The sequence below is a fragment of the Nuphar pumila genome, chromosome 13 (assembly GCF_984573655.1).
Source record: "Nuphar pumila chromosome 13, dmNupPumi1.hap1.1, whole genome shotgun sequence".
Taxonomy (NCBI): Eukaryota; Viridiplantae; Streptophyta; class Magnoliopsida; order Nymphaeales; family Nymphaeaceae; genus Nuphar; species Nuphar pumila.
Genome location: NC_143261.1, coordinates 66,255,579 through 66,263,782, shown reverse-complemented (window position 1 = coordinate 66,263,782; position 8,204 = coordinate 66,255,579). Strand labels below are relative to the sequence as shown.

The following is an 8,204-nucleotide window of genomic DNA, read 5'->3' as shown; positions in this document are numbered from 1 at the left end:
CTTAAGCCAACCCACCTAACCAGGTATTAATAACAATTTCTGGTATTATCCATTAGCTTGTAAGTTCTCCAGGTTTTTAATTTGTCTTATTCTTATCTTGAAAGGTATCTAAATTCTAAAGCAATGTTGTCGAAATTGCTTTAGCCAAGGTCCAACAATAGTAGATTAGATCAGGTTCATTTCTATGTGGATCTAGAGCTGGGAAATAAGATAAGTCACTCGTGGCTCGGCTCTTGTTCGACTCGTAAAGAGCTCATTCGAACTCATGAAATAGACTCAACAAGCTCAAGCATAAACAACCAATGTTTGTCTTGGTTCGGCTTGTGTATGTGTGTTTATTAATAATAAATATATTGGACATATATTTTGTATTATAGAATGAAGACGGTTAAAGTGTTTGGATTGCAAGCAATTAAGTTTAAAGTTTAAATCCTACAAGTTTTAAAAAAAATATTTATTTTGTAAATGAGCTATTTTCAGCTTGGCTTATTGACTTAGAGTGGATCCGTGATGCATCTGGTCCTAATAATACAATCCAGGATCTAAATCGGCGATTTGGAACCTGAATTGGATCCTGCTATAGACCTGAAACCTAATCTAGGTGATTAATCTGCACATAGATTCGATCAGTCAAGGAAGGGACAAAGAAGGCGAAGATTTAGCCCTTCACCTTCCTAGTCGAATTCAGACCTAACTTGGCTCCTGTGTCTATGAATTATACCTACCACCAAATTCAGATCCAGATTGATTTTTGAGAGGGACTATATATATATATATATATATATATATATATATATATATATATATATATATATATATATATATATATATATATATATATGTTTTGAGAGAGGGAAGGGTTAGTTTAGAGATTGAAAAACCTTTTGTTTCTTTTACTGTTTGCTTGATTTCCTTCAATATTTATAGTTTTGGTATTGATTTGCGGTATTCAGGAGTGATCCTCATGTATCACTAATTAGGTTTGCTGTCCAAATTCTCCTGTTTTTCACTTTTTAAAATATAATTTTTCTAATTGAGTTCACTCGTGCTCAGCGCGGCTCAACACAAGAAACTCCATCTCTTTTGGTTAGTTGGACTTGTTTGCTAGCAGATCTAACCTAAGAGAGAGATGATAGGTCAGGTCCGTTTTTGTGTGATGCCACCTTTTAAAGATAGAGATCCAACAATGCTGGGTCAGATCTGTTTTTATGTAGATTGGACCTTAGAGAGAGACCCTGGTTCATAAAAGAAGCCCACAAGAGGGAGAAGAGTTGGGGTGTAACACCCCAAAAATTTAACTTGTGATTTCGAAAACATTGATGAAAAACTTTTCAAATTTTAGGATTTTGACTATAAGATCGTCATTGAAAGCAATTTAGAAAGAAAAATAAGTGACAATTTCTGAGCACGTTAGCTTTAAAATCATCATCACTCATAAAATAGCTACTCAAGAGAAGTGAAGAACAAAACCATAGATTATTAATAGAATCTATAGTTTATTACAAAAACGAGCATTTGTCCCATTGATGTGTATTTTGTAAGTGCTTTTTTTAAACCTTATTTTATCGTTGAAAACGTTTTGGAAAATCACCCATCAAGTAATAATAAACCGACTTTCCACGAATGTGGCGAGTACGGGTCGAATCCACAGGGAGCGAGATACAGTCAGATTAAGACTAAATATTGCATTTTATTGATATTGAACTTGTTCAATTACAGAGAGTATTACACTGAAATCAAAATTGAACAAGAACAGAAAAGAAGCGCGCAGTGACTCAAGCCTGTGAACACAAGGGCATTTTCATCAGTTTACTTGTTGCGTCAATCTATCACTGAGACGAGATGCTCTTACGGCAACTTAATATCACCTGCATGATATAAAAACAAAGTTAGTAAACTATATACAGGAATGACTATTTCTAAATTAATTCTGAAATTAATCGTTAACCTAATTCTATATAAAACGAGAAATTACCAGAGTTAAGTTCCTAAACTACTTATCCTAATGCTACAATTAACCCTGGACTAATGTTAAAAACCTAACATAACACTAACAATCGCATTAGAAAAACTACGGAAGCCAACTAAGTAAATGACTGTTTTGCCCCTGAACAGAGCAAAATCGGATTCAAATAGGTTTTCGCAAGCAGGAAGTATGAAGGGGCAAACAAAGTCTGATTCTAAGTATTTCTCTTTTGTTCTCTTTCTGACTTTACGGAATTGAAAAACTCATCCGGGAACTTCGGATACAAGCATTTCAAGTTCGATAAAAATTCTAGAACCGTTTGACCCGAAATCTAAAATTGCGAAAAACCTAATTTTGTGAAACGCTTAAAAGGCAAACCAAATCAACTCAAAATGAGCTGATTTTTAGTTTGTAAACAATTGACACACTAATGAATAAAATAGAATAGTAATTGCAACAAAACTCAGAAAATTGCCATTTAACATTACGAGTGGAAATCAACGTAAAATTCTAATTTTGAACTCAATATACTATTCATTAGAGAGGATTCCATTTATGTACTATCTATTGAAAGCACTTGCAAGATAGTCTTATAAACTTACTGCTAAACTAACTAACCGTAACCAACATACAAGTATACAACAATAATTAAATCTACAATTAGGTTCTACTTTTCCTCTAAAAAGCACAAGTTAAATCTAAGTTAGATAATAGATAAATTCTAACTAAACCAACATTATAAACTACGACTAATATACTTAACCTACTCTATATTCACTATCCAGCATATAATAACTCATTCATATCCAAACACATACTGGAAACCGGATATTAGCATCTACTCAAAATGGTTAAGCAAATATACACTGCTAAATCGGGATTCAACTAATACATAATTAAATTTATAGCATCACAACCTAATTAACTAACTAACCAACACTTAGACTAACACAGAAATACTACTAACACAGGAAACCAACTATATATTTTAATTATTTTTCTAACTACCAAATACTAAATCAGTTAGGATGAAAACGCAACTACTTAAGCCTAATACAACATCAAAGTAATTGCTCATACTAAAACAGAAATTAACACCTAACTTAAGGCACACTATATATTTCTAATCTCAACTAAGAACATCTACACAAATGTAAAAAGTAACTAAGCTATGTATACTAGTTAATAAAACCTAAACACATGCTGCAACAACAAATTTAACATGATATCAACTACTACTACTACACAGTGCTAACATTGCTTAATCATAGAAATTATATTAAACAATCCTAAGCATAAGAGCTACTTAATGTGAACATGAAACATAGAAAACACAACTGCTATAATCTAATACAACTCACACGCTAACAAGGTAACAGATGAGAGTCTATTGCTAAGCAGCAATTTAGCCGACTCCTTTTAATCAAGCAATACACCTAAAATCGCCTAGCACCAAATTACCTTAAACAAGATTAACATTATGATTAGTGTTAAAACCAAAAAAACCAAACAACTACTCCAGCAAACCAAGAACGACTACATCAATTTAATTGCATCAACCCCAACTAATGGCTGCCAACATATCTAATCTAACAACCTAATACAAATAGTGATTAAACTGGGAATAACCTATTACTGCTAACACAAAATTTAGTCTAATTAGCAACAAAATTCAGTAACCAGCTGGATCCAGTAAATGCACAAAAATTAGCAAATTAACACACATTAGCAAATTAATCTACGCTATATTTTTGAGCTAGAATATTCAGCGAATAGCTCCAGCCGGTTAGCGACAGTCCAACACAATGTAGATTAAAAATGACTAAATCAAAAGAAAAGTTATCTAAATCAACATCTAAACCCCCTACAATGTTGGTTTAAGCACTAGTCTAATTCTAAGGCTGGAACAAAATAAAAACACAGATAAATAAAGAAGAACATAAAAGGCACACGTACTTGGGTTTTACGCTAAAAGAAAGGGGAAGATAAGATTTACCGGTGGCCTATTCCGGAAATCCGATGATGGGAGGGGTAGAACAGAGTTGGACTCTGCCTCGAAAATGCCTAATCACAGCCTCGGTGGTGCTGTCTAATCTCCCTTTGTTGCAGCTTGCAGCTAGAAGCAGGTGAAGAAACTCTGGAAATGGCGTGAAGAATCGGCGGCAATGGGGGTGTAGAGAGCCGGATGGGGGGGAAGAACCGGCTGCTCCCTCTTGTGGTAGATGGCACCTCAAGAGGGAATGGCGTATCACACGTCTACTTCTACCTGCAAAACAACAACATGTAGCATTAGGTTCAACAATGAGGAAAAGCAAGAAAGATATGGAAGAAGAAGGTAATGGAAGAAGAAGATGGCGGCTAGGGACGGCTTGGCAAAGCCAAGCAACCCTAAGTGCAGAGTTGGGGCGTCTTGTGAAGGAGGAGGAATGCTGGAGGATTGAGAGTCGGCTGGAGGAGGCTTCTTTCCCCAAGGTAGAGACACAATTAGGGTTTTTAAAACTCGATTTTATAGAAGAAGCTCATATTTTGGAAATTTCCAAAACAAAGATTAAAAACAAAGTAATGGCTAGGCGCCATTTCTGAAGGGGGTTTTAGCAAATCTTTTTTTAAAAATCGTGAATGGGTTGAGGTGGGCTGGATTGTGGAAATTTGGCCCAGATCCACGGCCCATATGGCCTAATTGGATCCAAAATGACCTGGTTCACCCCGAGGTCTGATCCGCTACACTGTAAATGCGATAACTTTCTCGTTTTAAGTCTGATTCGAACGAAATTCGAACCGTAGCTCAATGATATCTAAATGCACCTAATAGGTTCTAAACCTATAAATAATGTATTTATGTAATAAAAATATATTATATTTATGCGTAATTAATACATCATCACTCACAATCTAAAAATCTAAAGAAAACCCAAAACACAAAAACAGGACGCCAGCAGAAAGAAAGAAATCTTGAGCCAAGTTGCATCGCGTCATCGGAAGTTTGTAAGGTCTTACTTGTCACATGTCCATGAAATAGGTCAGTTCCATAACAAACTGGTAATTGCACGAACAGACAACGTAGAATAAATAAAGTAAGACATTCATAAGATAAGCAATGTATTCTATTAAAAGTAGTAATTAAAATACGTAATTGAAATGTGAGAAAGTAAATCTATTTTAGCATAAGCAACATATGCAAAGAACTACTATACTGAAAGAGATATTCATCATAAGACATAAGCAACATCGTAAGTAGTATGAATCTCATTAATCTACAACTATTGTGAATAGGATATTCTTTAAGTTATAATATTAACTGACCTATGGGTATACTTAGACGCAAAATGAAGAAACAGTAGAGACTAATCTGAGGGTTTATTATATCAAGTATTTTTCATTAACTCGGCAGCTAACCAAGTCTGCTCCTAAGGAGACGATCAGTGAGCCAGAGAGTAAATCTCCAAAGGCATTTGTGGCCTATGGATGCATCCAACTTCTGCAGAAGTACTTGAGAGCTACCACCTAGGATAATTTATGATTGTCCCATTTTCTCTAACTTCGATAACTAGGAAAGCAAAGTCTTTTACCCGTGGGGTGGTTGTTAACAACCTGTCTATCAGATTTTTTGTACCATCTATCATCTCTCTTGATGAACTGTGAGAGTCGAATGGGCACGACAGGGATTTCTTAACCATCACCTCATTCTACTTGCTTTGGTCTGCTAGACCCACTTGAGCATCTTGCCTGTGAAGGCGAGTTGTCAACATTTATTTGATCTCAGCATTGTGTTATATGTACGCTTCGATGTTGCCATAACCTCATTATCCAAACATCGTAACACCAGCATGATGTACTTGTCTAAAAGTATGGTCGTACCTCTCTAAAGGTACGACTACGATGAGAGGGTAACATTTAATATATTGCATTTCATTTGGTTTAAACTTGATATGCATTACTCTTCGAGGGTTTAGCCTATGAAGGCGAACATCATTATCTTTATTTATCTTAACAGAGTGTTTATTGCATAATTGGAGGTGCTCAATGACCTCACATACTACCTATCATAATATGTATATCATACATGTCTAAAGGTCCGACCATGATGGTAGATCACAGGTTTCTCGAAGGATAATCATACACTATGTTCCGTAGGATAAAGTATAAGTGATTTCAGTTAGCAAGCTTAGTTTCTATGAAACAAGAACATAAGTCTCAGGATCATTGTGAATCCGAGTATTTCTTCCGAGTAACTGACTCGGGGTGCAGATGATTGCATCTAGCAACTCACAGAGAGAACATTAGCTTTAAAATCAGGCTTTCGTGCTCAAGAAGTTGAGTCTTGCACAAGGAAGACCCTCTCCTCGTCACTACAATGTCTGTACTCAACTTCGCACCTTTTTTAAAGGTGCAAAATGTTGTACGCGCACCTGCATACCCTGCGAGACTCGCCTGAGGGCAGCAACAAGAATAAATATGTACTGGCAAAACTAATCACCTACGGTGCGACAATGACAGAAAGCTAGTTCAGGAAAGCAGTAATAGTCATTTAATATAGAATAAGTCTATACATGTAGAATACAGGAAAGCATGTAAACTTAAGGGAAATAAAGACAAGCAATCACAAGTGATATTTATCTACATGTAAGCATGCATGAAATATCAATTATTGTATCTCAGAATCCTAATACTTTATTTAATTCATCAAAAGTCCTCGTGTAACTTTTTCTTACCTCAGAAGGTTGCATCACTGCGAGAGCCTATGAGTGTAGGTGATGTAGGACTCGGGCCGTGGGGCACGAGCGAGATCTGTCATGAGAACTGCAAAGTGTGGACACTTAGTATGTTATAGACCAAGTAAAGAACAGAAAGGGGGCAGAGGTACATCCCCTGCCCGCCCATCAACAAATAGCGAAGAGGCAGGGGCGTAGCTCCTGCCTGCCACTCTGCTGGCAACCATAAGGAAGGGTGCAATGGCAAGGGCTCGGCCCCTATCAGAAAAATCGAACGAGTGGCAAGCGTTCAACCCCTGCCAGAAAAAGAAAAAGTGGCAGGGGCTATGCCTCTGCCACGAAAACCAAAACGTGGCAGGGGGTCGGCCCCTACCAGAAAACCCAGTGGTGGCAGGGGCTCAGCCCCTGCCCAAAAAATCGAGTAAATGATAGGGGTCGGAGCCCCCAATCTACTTGTCAAAAAACACAAAGGCAGGGGGCCCCACCCCTTGCCAGCTGATTAATCAAAAGAGGCAAGGGGCGGAGCCCCCCCCCCCCCTCCCTTGTCTATCAAAAATCTACAGAGTCTGGGGGCTCCTTCCCCTGCCAGTCGAAAAATTGAGAGAGGCAGTGGGGCGAAGCCCCCTTGCCTGATGTAAATTTACAAAGGCAGGGGGCTCCGCCCCCTGTCAATTGAGAGATAGAGAGGATGAGGGGGCGGAGCCCTCCTGACCGTTGAAAACTTCTAAAGGCATGGGGGCTTCGTCCCCTACGGATTGGAAGATTGAGGAAGGCAGAGAGGGGGGGAGCACGATAGGGGACTGGCGGCCTCCTATCGCCTTTCCAACAACATAAAGAGAAAGGAAGGATGCAGCAAGGGTTGTCAGTCTCTTGCCGCCCTCCGACAAACACATGGAGAGAGAGGGAGGGAGAGAGGGCTTCGCCCTGCCTGCCGAAAGGCTCAAGTGGCAGGGGCAGGGGCGAAGCCCCTGCCAGCCAAACAGAAGCAGGGCCTCACCCTACCTTTTATGAATCCAAGCGACAGAGGCGAAGTCCCCTGCCGAACGAGGATCGCCACCGACAGGGGTCTAGGCCCCTACCAAACAAGAAAGAATCGAAGAAGAAGGAGATAGAAGGAGAAGAAGAAGAAGATGAATACCTCAGAGAGGGCCAGCATCATTGGTACTATCAAACTCACGGAGCGAGAGATAGAGAGAGAAGGAAGAGGGAGGCACAGGCGATGGATACCCTCCCTCCCCTCAATGTGGTTTTAAAGGGGGGTCGGGGGAGCCCAACAGGGAAACCCTCCCTCGCCCCGCGACTTTTAACCATAACAGGTTGATGGGTCTGGGTCAGATCCGGATTTGACCCGGATCCAAATTATTATTATTATTATTATTTTTAATCATGGGTTTTACATGGGGCAGGGGTGGAACTATTTAAGGGCAGGGTGGACAGCCACCCTGACTCGAAAAATCCCTCAATAGGGGTGTCGGGTCAACGTGGGCAGTGCACCCTGACCCGAAATTCACAATAGAGGTCAGGTC

The 8,204-nt window shown here is 39.0% G+C and overlaps 1 long non-coding RNA gene across 1 annotated transcript; it reads right to left on the bottom strand.

Annotated features, from left to right (window-relative positions):
- Positions 1–1,462: 1,462 nt before the first annotated feature.
- LOC149818553 (uncharacterized) lies at positions 1,463–7,944 on the bottom strand. Its single transcript, XR_016427255.1, has 3 exons — positions 7,817–7,944; positions 6,679–6,766; positions 1,463–1,868 (listed from the first exon to the last, which is right to left on the bottom strand). It is a non-coding gene; the product is annotated as an uncharacterized LOC149818553 (long non-coding RNA).
- Between the last annotated feature and the right edge of the window lie 260 nt (positions 7,945–8,204).